Source organism: Hemitrygon akajei, chromosome 7 (genome assembly GCF_048418815.1).
Source record: "Hemitrygon akajei chromosome 7, sHemAka1.3, whole genome shotgun sequence".
Lineage (NCBI taxonomy): Eukaryota > Metazoa > Chordata > Chondrichthyes > Myliobatiformes > Dasyatidae > Hemitrygon > Hemitrygon akajei.
In genome coordinates this window covers 145,833,341-145,853,337 of record NC_133130.1, presented here as the reverse complement: position 1 = coordinate 145,853,337, position 19,997 = coordinate 145,833,341, and positions in this window count along the sequence as shown.

The following is a 19,997-nucleotide window of genomic DNA, read 5'->3' as shown; positions in this document are numbered from 1 at the left end:
GACTCTGAAGTTGCTTAGTTCAAGAAAGCTTGCAGAACAGATGGATAATATCATGTAACATATCAATAACATAGTGAACATAGTTGAGAGGTTCATGTACTCAGAAATTAGCTTTATAGCATTAATGATAGCTAACTAAGACCTATACCTCCAAAAGATGTTTTGATACTGTTTGTGCTAAAAGGATATCTGAAGATAAATCACATGATTGTGAAGTCAACCAAGTGGGCGAAAAGAATGTGAATGTGGAGAGTAGTTCAGGCTTATTAGGAATGGAATAAGGGTCATCAAGAAGCTATGAAAGGTACATGGAAGAACTAGAATCTATTCCTCCAGCTTCGGTTTCTGCAACAGATGATTCCATATCTGCATCACGTTATGTCTTTTTAGTTTATAGGAGTTGTGCCTGTGTTTTGGGAATCCTTTGTTCTTAATGCTTTTTGTTTTATCCTTTGTGTTTGAGAAATGCTTCATGTTTTAGAAATGTTTTGTAATTTGGAAATGTTTAAGATATAAATCCTCTGAGCTTTAAATGTTTTTAAAGAAGGTATCACTGAAAATAAATGAACTGTGTTTTAAACTATGTTATCTAGAAGTATCTTCTCCTTGGTAGGGAGATAGAACCTACCACTCAAATAGCGGGTATTGGCAGTGAAACTCAACATGGAGAGTAAACAGAGAAGTAATCAAATCTTTGAAGATTGAGAAGTTACAGTATAATTTCCCTTTATGAGAGTAGTTGTGGCTATTTATATATATAATAGGGCTTAAAGTCTTCAGCTGAGTTTAAAACTTCGCAATCAGCAAACCCAATACCATCACTGATGACACTAGAAATATGCCAGAAATTCAAGAGCGCCAGGGGACAGAAGTGAGTGTAGTCACTATTACTAAGAAGAAGGTACATGGGAAGCTGAAAAATCTGCAGGTGGATAAGTCCTCTGGACAAGATGGACTATATCCCAAGGTTCCAGAAAAGTTGGCTGAAGAGATTGTGGAGGCATTAGTAGTGATCATCCAAGAATCATTAGATTCGGGAACAGCCCCGGAGGACTGGAAAATTTCAAATATCACTCTACTCTTTAAGAAGGAGAAAGACAAAAGACAGGAAATTATAAGACAGTTAATCTGGCTTCAGTAGTTGGTAAGATGTTGAAGACCATTATTAAGGATGAGGTTACAGAGTACTTGAAGGCACATTATAAAATAGGCCAAAGTCAGCAGGGTTTCCTTAAGGTGAAATCTTGCCTGACCGACTTACTGGAATTATTTAAGAAAGTTAAGGCATGATAGACAAATGAGAGTCAGTCGATGTTTTTACTTGGATTTTCAGAAGGCCTGTGACAAGGAGCTACACATGAGGCTGCTAAACAAGACAAAAGCCCGTGATACTAGCATGTATAGAAGATTGGCTGACTGGCAGGAAAAACTAGTGGGAACACAGGGGTCCTTTTCTGGTTGGCTGCTGGTGACTAGACGTGTTCCACAGGGGTCGGAGTTGGGACTTCTTCTTTTCAAGTTATACTGTATGTCAATGATCTTGATGATGAAATTGATGGCTTTGTGGATGATACAGAGATAGGTGGAGGGGCAGGTAGTGGTGAAGAAGCAGGAAGATACAAAAGGTCTTGGGAATCCCTGTGCAGGATTCCCCAGAGGTTAACTTGTAGGTTAAGTCATTGGTAAGGAAGGCAAATGCAATGTTAGCATTCATTTCAAGAGAACTAGAAGATAAAAGCAAGGATGTATACCTGAAGGCTTATAAGGCATTGGCCAGAATGCTTTAGAATATTGTGACCAGTTTTGGGCTACAAAAGGATGAGCTGGCATGGAAGAGGGTCCAGAGGGAAATGATCCCAGGAATGAGAATGTTAATATATGAGGAGCTTTTGATAGCTGAGAACATGTACTCGCTGAAGTTTAGAAGAATGAGGGAGGAATCTCATTGAAACCTATTGAATATCGAAATGACTAGATAGTGTGAACCTAGCGAGGATGTTTCTTATAGTAGGGTAGTCTACGACCAGAGGGAACAGCCTCAGAATACTGGGACATCCCTTTAGAACAGAGATGAGGAGGAATTTCTTTAGCCAGAGGGTGGTGAATCTATGGAATTCATTGCCACAGGCAGCTGTGGTAGCCAGTACATTGGGTATATTTAAAGCAGAGGATGACGGGTTCTTGACTGGTAAGGGTGTCAAAGGTTATGGAAAAAAGGACTAGAAATAGGCACAGCTTCAAATTGTGAGGCAACCTTGTAGAACAGAGGTAAGGAGTTTTTTTTAGCTAAAGAGTAGTGAATCTGTAGAATGCTCTGCCACAGACTGTGGTGGAGGCCAAGTCCATGGGTGTATTTAAGGTAGAAATTGATCGATTCCTGATCAGTCAGGGCATCAAAGGATATGGCTATAAGACCATAAGACATAGGAGCAGAGTTAGGCCATCTGGCCCATCGAGTCTGCTCCACCATTCAATCGTGGCTGATCTTTTCTTTTTTCTCTCCTCCTCAACCCCAGTTCCTGGCCTTCACCCCGTAACCTTTGATGTCATGTCCAATCAAGAACTTATCAATCTCTGCCTTGAATACACCCAAGGACCTGGCTTCCACAGCTGCATGTGGTAACAAATTCCACAAATTCACCACCCTTTGTCTAAAGAAATTTCTCCACATCTCTGTTTTGGAAGGGCGCCCCTCTATCCTGAGGCTGTGCCTTCTTGTCCTAGACTGTCCCACTATAGGAAACATCCTTTCCACATCTACTTTGTCTAGGCCTTTCAACATTCAAAAGGTTTCAATGAGCCCCCTCATCCTTCTGAATTCCAGTGAGTACAGACTCAGAGCCATCAAACACTCCTCGTATGATAACCCTTTCATTCCTGGAATCATCCGTGTGAACCTCCTTTGGACCTCTCCAACCCCAGCACATCTTTTCTAAGATGAGGGGCCCAGAACTGTTCATAATACTCAAGGTGAGGCCTCGCCAGTGCCTTATAAAGCCTTAAATGGTGAGTTGTCAGGTTTATGGGGTTGAGTGGGATCCAGAAACAGCCACAATGAAATGGCAGAGCAGACTCGATGGGCTGAATGGCCTAATAATGGTCCTATTTCTTAAGGTCTTATGGTCTAAGGCAGGAGAATGGGGTTGACATGGATAATAAATCAACCATGATGGAATGGTGGAGCAGACTCAACAAGCCAATTGGCCTAATTCTGCTCCAATATCTTATGGTCTTTCCTGTACCTGGCCAAATGTCTTTTAAACATTGTGATTGTACCAGTATCTACAACTTCCTCGGGCAGCTCTCTTTTGATGTTGACAGTCAGAATCTTTTTACCAGGGTAGAACTGTTAACTAGTCCAGAGCATGCACTTAAGGTGATATGCAGGGCAAATTTTATTACGCTGAGTGTGATATGTGCCTGGAATAGACTGCCAGGGGTAATAGTGGAAGCAGATGTGATGGTGGCATTTAAGAAGGGCGTTAGATAAATCTGCAGTGAAATGAAGCAAAATATAACCATATAACAATTACAGCACGGAAACAGGCCATCTCGGCCCTTCTAGTCCGTGCCGAACGCTTACTCTCACCTAGAAATGACTTCTCATTTAGGTCATTCTCATGCAGAAGAGATTTAGCTTAGTTTGGCATCTAGTTCAATGCACACATTATGAGCCAAGGGGCCTGTTCCTGTGCTGTACCATTCTAGTTCTGAGTCCTGTATCAATCATAAACATGAGAAAGACTACACATGCTGGAAATCCAAGGTAACACACGCAGAATGCTGGGAACTCAGCAGGTAAGGCAGCAGCTATGGAAATGAATAAGCTGTCAACGATTTGGGCCAAGACCCGTCTTCAGGATTGAGGAGGATGGGGGAAAATGCCATAATAAAAAGATGGGGGGAGGAGGAGGAGTCTAGAAGATGGTGAAGCCAGGTGGGCGGGAAAGGCCAAGGGCTGGAGAAGAAGGAATCTGATAGGAGAGGAGAGTGGACAATAGGAGAAAGGGAATGTGGAGGGGACCCAGGGGGAAGTAATAGGCAGGTAAGAAGAGGTTAAAGATCAGAGTGGGGAACAGAGGAAGAGGAGATGGGGGGGGGGGGTGATTTTATTTCCTGGAAGAAGAAATTGCCATCAAGTTGGAGGGTACCAAAACTGAATATAAGGTGTAGCTCCTCCACCCTTAGGGTGGCCTCATCTTGGTACAAGTCGAGGAAATGGACCGACGTGTTGGAACAGGAATGGGAATCAGAATTAAAATGTTTGGCCACTGGGAATTCCCACTTGTTACGGATGGTACAGAGGTGCTCGACGAAGCTGTCCCCCAATTTACGATGGATCTCACCAATGTAGAGGAGGACACATTGGGAGCACCGGACACAATTGGTGACACCAGCAGATTTGCAGGTGAAGAGTTGCCTCACCTGGAAGGACTGCCTGGGGCTTTGTATGAAGGTGAGGGAGGAGGTTTATGGACAGGTGTGGTACTTAGACTTCTTGGAAGGGTAAGTGCCTGGAGGGAGATCAGTGGGGAAGGATGAATGGACTGATCCCTGTGGAAAGCTGGGGGGGGTGGTGGTGGTAAAGATATGTTTAGTGGTAGGATCCCTTTGGAGATGTAGGAAGCTGCGGAGGATAATGTGTGGGATGTGAAGGCTGATGGATGAGGACAAGAGGGAGTATCAGTGTTAAGGTGGTGAGAAGATGAGGTGAGCGCAGACGTACAGGAAATGGAGGAGATGTGGGTGATGGAAGCATCAATAGTAAAGAGAGGGGAAACCCCATCCTTTAAAAAAGGAGGACATCTCTGATGTCCTGGAATGGAAAGCCATGTCCTGGGAACAGATGCGGCAGAGGCAAAGAAACTGAGAAAAGGGAATTAGCATTTTTACCGGAGATATAATTGGAAGAGGTATAGTTGGGATAAATGTGGGAATCAGTAGCTTTATAAAACAATTCATTTGACAGTTTGGCCCCAGCGATGGAGACAGAGAGATTGAGAAATGGCAGGTGTCAGAGATGGACCAGGTGAATTTAAGGGCAGGGTGGAAGTTAGAGACAAAGTAGATAGAATTGATGAGCTCAGCAGGGGTGCATGAGGTAGCGCGAATGCAGTTGTCAATGAAGCAGAGGAAGAGTTGGGGAGTACTACAGGGAAAGGTTTGGAATATGGACTGTTCTACATAGCCTACAAAGAGGCAGGCATAGCTGGGGCCCATGTGAGTGCCCATGGCTACCTTGCAGATTTGGAAAAAGTGGGAAGATCTGAAGGAAAAAGTGTTTACAGTTCTGCCAGATGGAGGAAGGAGGTGGTGGAGGGAGGTTGGTAGGTTATTTTGTCAAGAAAGAAGCAGGGAGCTTTGAGGCCTTCTTGATGGGGGATAGATGTGTGTAAGGACTGAACCTCCATGTTGAAGATGAGACAGTCAGGGCCAGGGAACTGGAGGTTCCTGAGCAGATTGAGGGCAGGAGAAGTGTTGTGGATGGAAGTGGGAAGGGTCTGAACCCAGGGGGATAGCATGGAATCGAGATATGAGGACATGAGGTTAGAAATGAATTGAGACTCTTTGGAAAGTTGCACCTGGAGTCCCTTCGAAGTCTTTCTCCTCCACTGTAAATCTCAGCCCTCGAGCTTTAGAGTCCCCTGTCCTGGGGAAATAAAACAGTGCCCTTTCACTCTACATGAATTTCTAGAACTTTATAAGGCCACCTCTCAACCTCCTGTGCTCCAGGAAAGTAATTCCCAGCGTATCCAGCTTTCCCTTGTAACTTCAGCCTGCCAGTCCTTGTAACAACTTAGTGAATCCTTTCTACACCACTATCAGCTTATTGACAACCTTCCTATATCTAGGCAACCAGAACTGTACACAATGCTCTAAGTGTGGTGTCGCTAACAACTTGTACAATTGTAATATCATAAGAGAAAGATAAGCCTTATTTGTCACATGTAGGTGCATTGAAACATCGAAACATACAGGGAAATGTGTTATTTGCTTAAATCAACTCTGCCAGGATTGCGTTGAGCAGGCCGCAAGTGTCACCACAATTTGGGTAGCAACATAGCATGCCTACAACTGACTAAACTTAACCCATATGTCTTTTGGCCAGTGGGAGGAAACCAGAGCACCTGGAGGAAACCCAAGTGGTCATGCAGAGAATGTACAGACTCCTTACAGACAGAAGCTGGAATTGAACTCTGATCGGTGATCGCTGGCGACATTAAATGATTGTGCTAATCACTATGCCATTGTGCCCCCCCCCCCACACTGCAGTGGTGCTCTCCCAATCTCTGAACCTCTGTGCTCAGTGCCCTGACTAATGAATGCAATCTGCCAAACGTCTTCTTCACCACCCTGTCTACCTTGTCACTACTTACAGACTTCCACAGGACAATGTACCTATACTTGTTCTCAAACACTTTCCAGGGCTCCAACATTCCCTGTTTAAGTCCTGTCCTTCCTGGTTTAGCTGACCAAAATGTAACAATCAACACTTGTCCCATTTAAGCTTTTATCTGCCATTTCTTAGCCTATTTCCTCGGTACACCTAGATCCCATTAATTCTGAGATAACTCTCTCAACTCTCTGCTGTGCCACCAATTTTGGTGTCATACACAAACTCACTAACCATATTAACACCATTGTCATCCAGATCAATAACGTATATGACAAAGGCAGAGCTTAGAAGGGTTAATGGCACCTAACAGTGACATCTTTGCTTGCATCTTCGGAAACAGCTCTATTTCCATCTTTAACATCTCTATTTTTCCCTTTCAGGGTTCCTTTGAAGACCCTGACCTGGAGTTATACACTGACTTCGGTTCTTTGCGGGAATGGGACCCGCTCTCAGGGTTTCACAACTGGCCGTTGTTCGGCACACCAAGGGCTCGGCCTGAGAGCTCCGCTCACCTTCGGAGGCCCGAGTTTTCGTGGCTCTGGAAACGAGGGGATCGGAGGTCGGTGTCCGAGCAGAAGACCGGTGTGTCGTGGGAGATGGAAGATCTAAGGCTGTGTGTCCAGAGACCCGAGATCTCTGGGCACAGAGCTCGGAAGAAGAGATGCAACGGACTTTTAACATCGTAAACCAGCGAGTTGTTTGTTATGTCTCCCCTCTCGCTGTGAAACGGAGACACCTCTTTCTCCTTTATTAGGGAGGTAGAGCCTGTGGTGTGTCGAAAACCGGGTGAACAATGTAGTCTTTGCAAGTCTGTGTCTTTGCTGTTGCCTTGCTCACACTTGAGTGCTCGGTGCCGGGTGCTGATGGTTTTTTTGCTGGTGGAGGGTGGGGCAATTGTTACTTGCTGCCACTTACACATGGAAGGGGGGAGCTGGAGGTGAGCTTTGGGGTTCTAACATTTAACTGTCATTCATTCTTTGGGGGCACCTCTGTTTTTGTGGATGTTTACGAAGAGAAAGCATTTCAGGATGTACATTGTATACATTTCTCTGACACCTTTGAAATCTTTGACTAGCAGTGGACCCAATACCGATTCCTGTGGCACACCACTTACTTGGGTCCATGAAGATAACATTGACCACACTGCCCTCATCAACTCTCTTGGAAACCTCTTCACAACTCACACACAATGCCATGCTGATTATTCTAAACAATCCTTACACAAACAAGAGAAAATCTGCAGATGCTGGAAATCCAAGCAACACACAAAATGCTGGAGGAACTCAGCAGGCCAGGCAGCATCTATGGAAAAGAGAAAACAGTTAACATTTTGGGATCTCAGTCGGAAACATCGACTGTTTACTCTTTTCCATAGATGCTTCCAGGCCTACTGAGTTCCTCCGGCATTTTGTGTGTGTTGCTAATCAGTCCTTAACTTTCCAAAACACAGGAGCTTCTGCAGATGCAGCAAATCCAGAGCAATACTCACAAAATGCTGGAGGAGCTCAGCATGCCAGGCAGCATCAATGAAGGGGATAAACAGTTGCGCTTCTAGCTGAAAGCCTTCTGCAGCAATGGAAATAAAGAGGAAAAGGCCAGAATAATAAGTGTGGTGGGGGGAGAGGTGTACAAGCTTGCAGGTGATAGGTGAAACCAGGTGAGGGGGAAGGTGGGTGGGATGAAGTGAGAAGCTGGGAGGTGATAGGTAGAAAAGGCTGAAGAAGAAGGAATTGTGCCCTCAGTTCTAGTCAAAAAGCTCCAAAACCTGGGCCTCTGTACCTCCTTCTCAAAGATACGTGCTTAGCCCTCATCTCAAGGATGTATGCTTAGCCCACAGCTCAACTCTCTCTAAACCCATGACTGTGTGGCTAGGCACAAACACCACCTATAAACTTGCCAACAATACAACAATTGTTGGCAGAATTTCAGGTGGTGACAAGGGGATGTACAAGAGTGAGATAGATCAGTTGGTGGAGTGGTGTTGCAGCAACAATCTTGCACTCAGTGTCAGCAAGACCATGGAATTGATTGTGGACTTCAGGAAGGGGAAGTCTAGGGAACACACACCAGTCCTCTTCAAAGGATCAGAATTGAAAAGGGTGAACAATTTCAAGTTCCTGGGTTTCAACGTCTCTGAGGATTTATCCTGCACCCAACATATTGATGCAATTACAAGGAAGGCTCACCAGCAGCTAGATATTATTCGGTGTTCAAGGAGAATTGATATGTCACCAAAGACAGTCACAAATTTCTGCAGAAGTACTGCAGGAGAGCATTCTAACTGGTTGCATCGCCTTCTGGCAAGGAGGGGCCACAGCACAGAATTGGAAAAAGCTGCAGGAAGTTGTAAACTGCCAGCTCCATCATGGGTACTAACCTTCCCAGTATCCAACATATCTTCAAAAGGTAGTGCCTCTAAAAGACATTAAGGACCCCCATCACCCAGAACATGCCTTCTTCTCATTGTGACTATCAAGGAGGAGGTACAGAAGCCTGAAGACATGCACTCAACATTTCAAGAACAGTTTCTTCTCCTCCACCATCTGATTTATCAATGGACAATGAACTCATGAATACTTTGTCAGTGTTTTCCCCCTCCCGTTTTGCACTATTTATTTTATTTTTATGTAACACGCTGTAAGGTTTCACTGCTAATGTAATGGCTTCGCTGTAATGTTCCACTGCTAAGGTAATGGTTTCTCTGTAGCAGCAAATGTTTTTGTTATGACTAGAGATAACGGGACATGTTAGCCAATGAGCAGGACATTGTTCTTTCTTTCTTGTGTGTCTGGGAGCCGGGAATTCACAGTCTTTTGCCAGAGAGAGATGAGGAGAGAAGATGCAAACGGAGAGAGTTGGTAGACCTCTGGACGGAGTGGACTTGGAGCAAAGGTCCGAAGGTCAGCGACGATCGGAGGAGGTTGATGGTGGACAAACGGCCTTATCAGTGAGCTCCAACATTACACAATAGACTGTTTCATGAGAACGGGCTCTTTTTCTTTTTTATTTCTTTACTAACCGTATAGTCAAATTAAGAATTATAAAGCTCAGTCGTTTAATCGCATATTGTGTACTGTTTGTTATTTCGGGGTGCTGATTTGTAACAGGGGACACATCACGCAGCATCCACCCAAACGAGATTTCTTAAGTTTTTCGGGCCGGGGGCTATCAACCCCTATGCTAAGCCGCTAGCCGAAGCGAGAGTTATAATTGTGGAGGCTACGTTTGTGATTGATTCCGTTGGAATCTGTGTGATTACCCTGAGTGGGGTAGATATTCGTACTCCAGATGAATTGTACTTTGCCTGTTAACTACTGTTAAAGTTGCGATCATGGGCAGAGGTTTGATAAAGTGGCGGGCACAGTTCTTGTTTTAATGCGGACCAGCGCTGACATAGTGGCAGCTGGGGGCGGAGAGTTCAAAGACAGGGTTTGATCGTTTCTGAGAAGTGGGAGAGCGCTCCTGCACCAGGGGTGAAGGCCATGTGTCAGTTTGCCATCACCATGAAGGCAGAGGGAAAGGAGGGGCAGGTTCGAGCAGTGGATCAATTGGGGGCTTCTGATGACGCCATTCCCCAAGTTTACTGTAACCTGACTGCTCTGAAGACAAATCAGCTGCCGGAATTGATTTCTGGGGAAGTGGCAGCTGCTCAGCGAGATGATCCGGGCATCGGTACCATTTGGGCAGCGGTCGGAAAGGGAGACACGGCTCAGGCGGAGAAGACGAAACACGCGTCGGTGCCTCCATTACTGCGAGAATGGCCTAAGCTGGAGTTGAAGAACCAGATCTTATACTGGGTCACGTCACCCCCGGACCGACCCCGGCATTGCCAGCTGCTTCTGCCCGAGAGGTATCGGAGGATGGCGTTGAAGTCACTTCATGATGATTCTGGACATTCGGGGGTGGAAAAGACCTACGGATTGCTCAGAGACCTGGCCCCAATGAAGTCAGAGGTCAAAGAATACTACAAGTCGTGCATTTGATACACACGGTGGAAGACACTGCTCCCCTGTCCCACCTTCAGAGTGCGGGGCCTCTCGACCTGGTGTGTATGGATTTCCTGTCCATAGAACCCAATGCCAGCAACACGACGAATGTCTTAGTCATCACAGACCACTACACCAGATATGCTCAGGCTTTTCCTACCGAGGACCAGAGGGCATCTACGGTGGCAAAAGTGTATTGGGAGCAGTATTTCATCTATTATGGCCTTCCCAGGCAGATACATAGTGATCAGGGACAGGATTTCGAGAGCAGACTCATCCATGAGTTACTGGGTGTGCTTAGAGTCGAGAAGTCGAGGACCACGACCTATCACCCGCAGAGTGATCCCCAGTTTAATCGGACCTTACTAGACATGCCTGGGACCCTGGAGATCAGCAAGAAGAGCAGGTGGAGACAACGTATTGGGCATCTGGTTCACAGTGACGACTGTACACGAAATAAAGCTACCGGGTACTCACCATATTATCTGATGTTTGGGCGCAAGACAAGGTTGCCCATTGTCCTTTGTTTTGGGACTGACGAGGATGACTTACCCCAAAGACTTGTCTGAAATATGTGTCTGATATGAAAAGAGAGCTGAAAAGGGCTTATGAATTAGCTGGGGTCACGGCTGCCAAGCAGAATCAAGGAAATAAGAGGAGGTACGATCAAAAGGTGAGGTTCTCCCAACTCCTGCCCGGAGACCGAGTCCTCATAAGGAACTTGGGGCTACTTGGAAAGCACAAGTTGGCTGATGACTGGGTGGCTACACCTTATGTGGTGAAGAGTCAGATGTCAAACCTACCTGTTTTCTGGATGAAACCAGAGGATGGGAATGGGCCTGTCAATATTCTCCATGGGAACCATCTGCTGCCCCTGGGACAGGAGGTGCAGGTAGACCCGGAGGCCGACCTGGAGTCTACACCTAGTAAGAGGACTCTGCGGAAACGCAGGGCGACTGCAGGGCCCACGGCAGGAGAGGTTAGGCCGGCCCCCACACCTGAGAGGGATACTGATTCGGAGGATGAGGACCTGGATGTGTGATATATGCCGCCTTTCACTAACTCCCCATTGACTGAGGAAGAGACTCCTCGCCCTTCTCCCACTGAGTCAGGGGTGCTATCTGTGGGCAGCCTGGGTTGCAGTGGGAATCTGCAGGGGATGAAGAGGGGCTTGGCCATGGGACAGAGGGCTCCGAACTGCGGGTGAGCACGAGTGATAGGTCAGGGGAGGCCTCACCAGGTAGGCCGGAAGTATCATCAGTAATGTCTGAACCTGAAGAGTTAGGTGAGGGCGTGCGGAGGTCTTAGATTTTTATATATATATATACATACACACACACACACACACACATATATATATATATACTTTTCAATGTAATTTATAGTTTTTATTACAATGTATTGCAACTAAACAACAAATTTTATGACATATGCCAGTGATTTTAAACCTGATTCTGATCTGATAGGAGAGGAGAGTGGACCATGGGAGAAAGGGAAGGAGGAATTGAATTGACTTTATTACTTACATCCTTCATGTATATGAGGAGTAAAAATATTTACGTTACGTCTCTGTTCAAGTGTGCAATGTGTAATTATAGTAATTCATAATAAATATTATGTACAACAGGAGAGTCAACATAATATAGAAATACTGTTGCGCCACCGCGAATTAATGAGTCTGATGGCCTGGTGGAAGAAGCTGTCCCAGAGACTGTAGGTCCTGACTTTTATGCTGCGGTATCGTTTCCCGGATGGTAGCAGCTGGAACAGTTTGTGGTTGGGGTGACTCAGGTCTCCAGTGATTCTTTGGGCCCTTTTTACATACCTGTCTTTGTAAATGTTCTGAATCATGGGAAGTTCACAACTACAGATGTGCTGGGCTGTCTGCACCACTCTCCACAGAGTCCTGTGCTTGAGGGAAGTACAGTTCCCATACCAGGCTGTGATGCAGCCAGTCAGGATGCTCTCAATTGTGCCCCTGTAGAAAATTCTTAGACTTTGGGGGGCCCATACCAAACTTCTACAACCGTCTGATGTGAAAGAGGTGCTGTTGTGCCTTTCTCACCACACAGCTGGTATGTACAGACACATGAGATCCTCGGTGATGTTTATGCCGAGGAACTTACAACTGTTCACCCTCTCAACCCCAGATCCATTGATGTCAATGGGGTTAGCCCGTCTCCATTCCTCCTGTAGTCCACAACCAGCTCCTTTGTTTTTACAACATGGAGGAAGAGGTTGTTTGCTTGACACCACTGTGTCAGGGTGATGACTTCCTCTCTGCAGGCACTAGAGGGAGGTGATGGGCAAGTGAGGAGAAGAGAAGGGGTAAGAGAGGACCCAGAATGGGGAATGAAAAATGTGAGATGGGAAGGGGAGGAGAAGTTATTGGAAGTTAGAGAAATCAATGTTTATAGCATCAGGTTGGAGACTACCCAGATGGTGTAGGTTGTCCACCCTGACAGTGGCCTCATCGTGGCTGTAGAGGAGACCATGGACCAACATGTCGGAATGGGAATGAGAAATAAAATTAAAATTTCCAATTGCTGGTGCATCTTGCCTCTTAGAATTGCATCCAGTAACTTTCCCACCATAGATGTTGGGCTCACCAGCCTGTAGTTTCCTGGCTCGTCCACTATCTTTGGTAGTGAAATCAAAGATAATATCTGGAGAGGGAGAGAGAGTTCAGAAACAAAGCCAGCAACAACTCCTCCTTAAATTCTCATACATCACTGTCTTCAGAATAAGTAGGCTGAACATGTGCTCCCATTTTACAAGGAAAAAAATGTGATACATTTCCAAATGTTTTCTCTCTCTCTGCAAAGCATCAATGTGCTAATTCTGATTCGGAGATGTCAGTGTTAAGAAGGAAGTAATTTTCATTTCAGCAAATGGAGCTCAAAGCCTCAATGGTACCAAGGTAACGGGATATTAAGCCACCATCATTCCTTGTGTTTATTATAAGACTGCTGCACCACATATGCTCTTGCTGAATGTGTCATATGGTGTAGCAGAGACACAATACAAATACGACTTCCACAACACGACTTAGACTAGCATGAGGAGAGAGGCAGTCAGTGACACAGATAAAGGGGTAAGAAGTAATCATGTGAGGAAGAGGGAATAATTGCTAAAGGTTCTGTCATTAACACAGAGGTGGGACTTGTGGGAAGAGCCAGTGAGTAAGTGGGTAGTGGACTGGCTGGAAAGAGGAGGAAAGCATCTGTAATGTTAATGGTAAAAGAGAGACAGATTTACACTGTGTGTACATTGGTTACTTATTCAGTTCAGTCTATACCCCAGTGTGACTCTTGATTTATCCTCAAGTGAGAGCTCTTTCGCTCCATCATACTGAAGAGCCTGATGCTATTTATATTGCAAACCTAATCTTTCAATTTCACATGGAAATGTTGAGAATTTTTAAAAAAAAATCATATTAGGAGTTGAAAGGAGGCCTTACAATATCATTCCCGTACTTTCAACTTGAAGATAAAGATCATTGTTTTGGGACAAAAAATTTATCATAAATTCTAGCAACAAATACATTTAATTTTCTATGTAACTTTCCTTGTACTGTATCAAAGTTCCACTGGTTTTGTAGAACTTCAGTGCTCCATCTAACAGCCATAAAAAACAGAAGGTGGAAGTTACTCACTCACCAGTGGCTCGCTGACTGATCTAGAAGTCAGCAGGAGTATGTGCGTACTGTTGATGTATCTAACCTCTGTGTCCCTGATGTACCAACTGTGTTTCCATCAGTGACCAACACCACTGGTGACCTTAACAATAACTTTAAACTTAAAAGCTTAAACAGTCCAATGAACAACAACTCAGTGGCTATTTTATTAAATACACCTGCTCGTTAACCCAAATATCTAATCAACCAATCATATGGCAGCAACTCAATTGTGAAAGCACGCAGACGTGATCAAGAGGTTCAGCTGTTGTTCAGACCAAACATCAGAATGGAGAAGAAATGTGATCTAAGTGCCCTAGACTGTGGGATTATTGTTGGTGTCAGAGGGGGAGGTTTGAGTATCTCATAAACTTCTTATCTGCTAGGGTGTTTCACCCAGTCTCCAGAGTTTACACAGAATAGTGTGAAATACATTTTAAAAAACTCCTGTTCTGAGGGCAAAAATGCTTTGTTAATGAGGGAGGACAGAGGCAAATGACAAGACTGGTTCAAGCTGATTTACGATAGCATTAGCTCAAATAACCACACATTACAACAGGGCATCTCTAAACCCACAACACATCGAACCTTGAAGTGGATGGACTATGGCAGCAGACAAACACACGGAGTTCCACACTCCTGTGCCTAATAAATTGGCCACTAAGTGTGCTTGCAGTCCAACAATGATGTCAAGTGCTTAAAGCATTGTAAAAGAAAATTTAACAGTGTACCACATTAGGAAAGATTAGTACAGGCAAACAGAAGCATAAACCAAGAGATTGGCTTGAGGTGGCATCTGATAGTAAGAGAGGGAAGGAGAGAGAAGTTTAGTAGGGGAGAGTTTTAAAAAAAAATGTTTTTGTGTATGGGGACATCGGTCAGCATTTTTCGTCCAAACTGAATCACGGTGGGGAAAGCAAGAGATTTCAGAGCCTGGGATCTCTACAGCTGTAACCAGAGTTTATGAGCTGACTAACACAGGCGAGAGACCAAACTGGAGTATGTATCTCAAAGGCTCGTAGGCCCGAAGGTTACAGAGTTAGGAAGGGGTGATGGTTTGCAGAGGTTTGAAAGGAAAGCAGGAACTTGAAAATAATTCAAAACCAGGTCAGCAAACACTGAGATCATGGGTAAGGGGGTATTGATGTGAATTAAGACATTGGCTATAGAGTTCTGGCTGAGCTTAAATTCAAAAAGCCAGTAAGATCATTTAAGATTGCAAATCTTAACTTGTAGAATGATATTTTTAATGGAATTGTATGGTATACTTTAATAAAGTATACTTTAATATACTTTAAAATTCCAAGGTAAGCACTTCACTTGGACCAGGAGTCTAAAGCCAAGCTCTGCCCCCTTCCTCGCACCCCCCCCCCCCCGCCCCCACCAGTAAAACCCATGGATGAAGGAGAGTGACATTCCTTGACCCAATGAATGGAACCTACAAAAGGAATGTAATTGCCCTGTGTGTCACAGTGACAGAGCCCTGAGCCGGGTTATATTTAATCATGTGACATAAGTATCATCTGTTCATTGCTAAAATTAACATTGGGTGGAAGTATGCACTCATCAAAATGAATTTAAGGAACTATAACCTAAAATTAACTCTACAGGACAGAAACTCGTGCCTTGAATGCTCCTTTTTCTTTTTCCCTGGATTTCTATTTTTGTAGCTGTTTCACCCTGTTTAAAATGAGGGATGAGCACCTTTGTTTCTGGAATGCTCTTCGCCCCTGAGCAATGAGCACCAGTCTGGAACCGCACAGGCGTAGATCAGATAGAGGATAAAGATCCACATGCACTCTTCCCTCATGACCGGCACAGATCATTGAGGAGTAAACTTCCACCAACAGGTCGGATGAAGAAACGAGGAACAACAACTGAAAATGGCTGGAGGTACTCAGCAGGTCAGGCAGCGCCTGTAGAGAGAGAAGCAGAGTTAACATTTCAGGCTGATGACCTCCACCATAGTATTTAAACTGACTTTCATTACACTGAGCGAGAGAAAAATGTGGAACCCACGGTGTGTGGGATGATCAAAGTAGTACAAGGTGTAAGGGGAACTAGTGAATGCTTGTTACTTCACTGTGGGAGGACATTCAGCCCATTCTTGTGCTGACCTAATTAAGCTAATGATGTCTACTTACACTTATCCCTTCTACCTGCACGTGATCCATATCTCTCCATTTCTCCACATTGATGTGACTATCTATGAACCTCTTATGCTCCTCTATCATATCTGCCTTCACCACCCCTCGCAGTGCATTCCAGGTATCCTCTGTGTAGAAGAAACTTGCCCCGCACATCAGTTCTACCCTTCATATCACTGGGCTCAAGCCCACCATCTCCATGCCACCTGTCAATAAAATCTCCCAGTTACCAGCACTTGTATTCCAGCTTGCTGAATGTCCAGGTGATTGAAGTGCTCAACAGTATACCTTTTATATGGTGTGGGAATATCTGCCTCCAATTCTTTCTGAGACAGTGTGATCCAGTCTGCGGTTTCCTCCTGGATGAAACCATTTTCCTCAGGTCTTTTCTTACCCAACTTAAACTCATCTCACTCCCCCCACAGAGCTGCTTATAGTTGAATTAAACAGGATGGTTTATTTTTGTTTTGATGTACCGACCAGAAGAATTAATGATGGTGCGGCTGATGATGTTGTCTACGTGGACTTTAGCAATGGCTTTGACAAGGTCCCTCAAGGGAGGTCGGTCCAGAAGTTTGAACCCATGGGATTCAGGGCCTGCCAGAAAACTGGATACAAAACTGGCTTGGTGATCAAGGCAGAGAACGGTATTTTTCGGATTGGAGGCCTGTGACTTATGGTGACCCACAGGGATGGGAGTCACGTCCTCTGCTCTTTGTCAGATATACAGGTTATTGAAATTCACCCTTATGTTTAATCACAAATCACTACCCAAAAAAACTGAGATGTGGAATAAAATCACGCTGTCAGAATTTATGTGAAAAATTAAATAAACACAATTCATTGTTTTCAACTTGCAGTTCCTGTCACATGAGTAGCGACTGGAGGGAATGAGTTATAAGGAGAGATTGGATAGGCTGAGTGTGGAGGCTGACAAGTCACATGATAGACATATATAAAATTATGAGAGGCAGAGACAGGGTAGATAGCCGGAGTCTGGTTCCTGGGCAGAGGTATCTAAAACTACACACAGAGGCCGCCTGCACACCTATTCATTAATGCAAAAGCAGCAACAACTCATTGCATCAAAGCATGCAGACATGGTCAAGAGGTTCAGTTGTTGTTCAGACCAGACATCAGAATAGGGAAGAAATGAGATCTAAGTGACTCTGACTGTGGAATGATTGTTAGTGCCAGACAGAAGTATTTGAATATCTCAGAAACTGTTCATCTCCCGGGACTTTCACGCACTACCTACAGTTTACAGAGAATGGTGTGAAAAATGAAAAGCATCAATTAGCACAGCTCTGTGGGCAAAAATGCCTTGTTAATGAGAGAGGTCAGAGGAGAATGGCCAGACTGGTTCAAGCTGACAGGAGGGCAGCAGTGTCTCAAATAACCACATGTTACAACAGTAACACGCACAGCACGCTGGAGGAACTCAGCAGGTCGGGCAGCATCCGCGGAAACGAGCAGTCAATGTTTCGGGCCGAGACCCTTCGTCAGGACTGAAGAGGGAGGGGGCAGGGGCCCTATAAAGAGGGTGGGGGGAGGGTGGGAAGGAGAAGGCTGCTAGGTGCCAGGTGAAAAACCAGTGGGGACGGGAAGCAGGGAGGGGGATAGGCAGGAAGGGTGAAGAAGGAATGTAAGGTGAAAGCACTGTGTAGTAGAAGAAGGCGGAATCTTGAGAGAGGTGATAGGCAGCTGGAGGAGGAGGCAGAGTGAAACTGGATGGGGGAAGGGAGAGGGAGGGAATTACCGGAAGTTGGAGAATTCAATGTTCATACCAAGGAGCTGGAGACTACCTAGATGGTATATGAAGTGTTGCTCCTCCAACCTGAGTTTGGCCTCATCATGGCAGTAGAGGAGGCCATGTATGGACATACCCAAATGGGAATGTGAAGCAGAGTTGAAGTGGGTGGCAACCGGGAGATCCTGTCTGTTGTGGCGGACGAAGCGGTCCCCCAATCTGCATCAGGTCTTGCCGATGTAGAGGAGGTCACACCAGGAGCACCGGATGCAATAGGTGACCCCAACAGACTCACAAGTGGTCTCGGCCCGAAACGTCAACAGTGCTTCTCCTTATAGATGCTGCCTGGCCTGCTGTGTTCCACCAGCATTTTGTGTGTGTTGCTCACAAGTGAAGTGTTGCTTTGACCCCAGCTTCTGTAGTGTGTGTTTGTGTTACAACAGTGATGTGCAGAAGAGCATCTCTGAATGCACAACACTTCGAACCTTGAAGAGGGTGGGCTACTGCAGCAGAAAGCTCAGTGGCCACGGAGTGTAGGAGGCATTGTCAGGCCTGCACATGCAGACACCCCCCAGTCCCCACTCAGCTACCAGGAGTCACCTGCCACTTGGTTCCAACTCATCACCTGCAGCCTATTTAAACCGTGCTCACATCCACAATCCTCGATCCCCCATCGAACCAGCCAGCCTCAACTAGTTGCTTTCAGGTATTTTGTTGCCTCGCCGTGTTCTCTCTTGTTTAGTGGCTCCTCATGGCTTGTTACTTTGCAATTTATATGAAAGTGATTGCCCACTGCTAAGTCATCTCCACTGCTCCACATTTGGGTTAGGCCTCCTCTACATTGCCTGACAGGATGAGTGAACCAGCGACTGACCCAGCAGAACTTGCTCAACTAAAGGAAGTTGTGTGGCTTAACAAGTACATGACCCAGAAACAACAGGAATCCATTGACCATCTGCTCGTCACTCTCAACCCTCCGTCCTGTTACAGCAACCCCATACCAGTCAACCTCCTCCATCAGAGCCCCAGATTCCAGAACCCAAACACTTCAATGGAACCACAACTTCCTGTCCCAGTGTGTCTTGTGTTTTGAGCTGCATCCTCTGTATTATACTTACCAAGCCAAGATTGCCTTCATTATCTCTCTTGAATGGGTAAGATCTGATCTGGGCCACCATCATCTGGAGCAATAAAACCACCAGCTTCAATAAATATGAATAATTCAGCACTGAGGTGTGCCAGGCTTTCAACCATCCGGGAAGCGGGAGCAAGGCACTGGATCGGATGCCTCGGCTGCTTCAAGGCTCGTGCTCGATGCTGCATTACCCCGTGGAGTTCACGACCTCACAGCGGAGTACGGCTGGAATGCAGAAGCACTGCTGGTTCATTACCACCACCAACACGGCCTCTTGGAGTGTTTGAGGATGAGCCATCTACCCAACAGATGCCCACCAACCTCAAAAGCCTCATCAATCTGGCCCTTCGTCCTGACAAGCATCTTATGGAATGACCCCCAGATCACTAGCCAGAGCCCCGGTTGCATTCTCAGAACCATTTCAGGCTGCCGGACCCTCACCGGCAATGCCTTCAAAACCCATGCAGTCAGGGAGAGCTCCCTTAACCCCCTCAGGAGCATGAGGGTAACTAGGGTGCTAACTGTCGAGCAGCTGATCATGCATGAATCAAGTGCACAATGCGTCTGGGAAATTGGCACCACTAGGTAGAGACAAAGGGCCTTCTACCTGGTAAGATCCCCCTGGCCCCTCATTCCAGCATCATAGCCTGACTCACTCTACCTGTCCTCCGCCCCACCCCAATTCCTCTTCAGTCTGAACTCCTCCATACCATTTGTGGTAGTGGTGGATGCATCTGATATGGGCACAAGAGCCATCCTCTCCCAGCAAGGAAGGGATAGAAAGACAGACCCATGTGACACCTTCTTGCGCAAATTCAACTCTATACAGCACCATTATGGAGTAGGAGACACGGAGCTACTCACCATTAAATGAGCCTTGGAGAAAAGAATCATTGGATTTTGGGA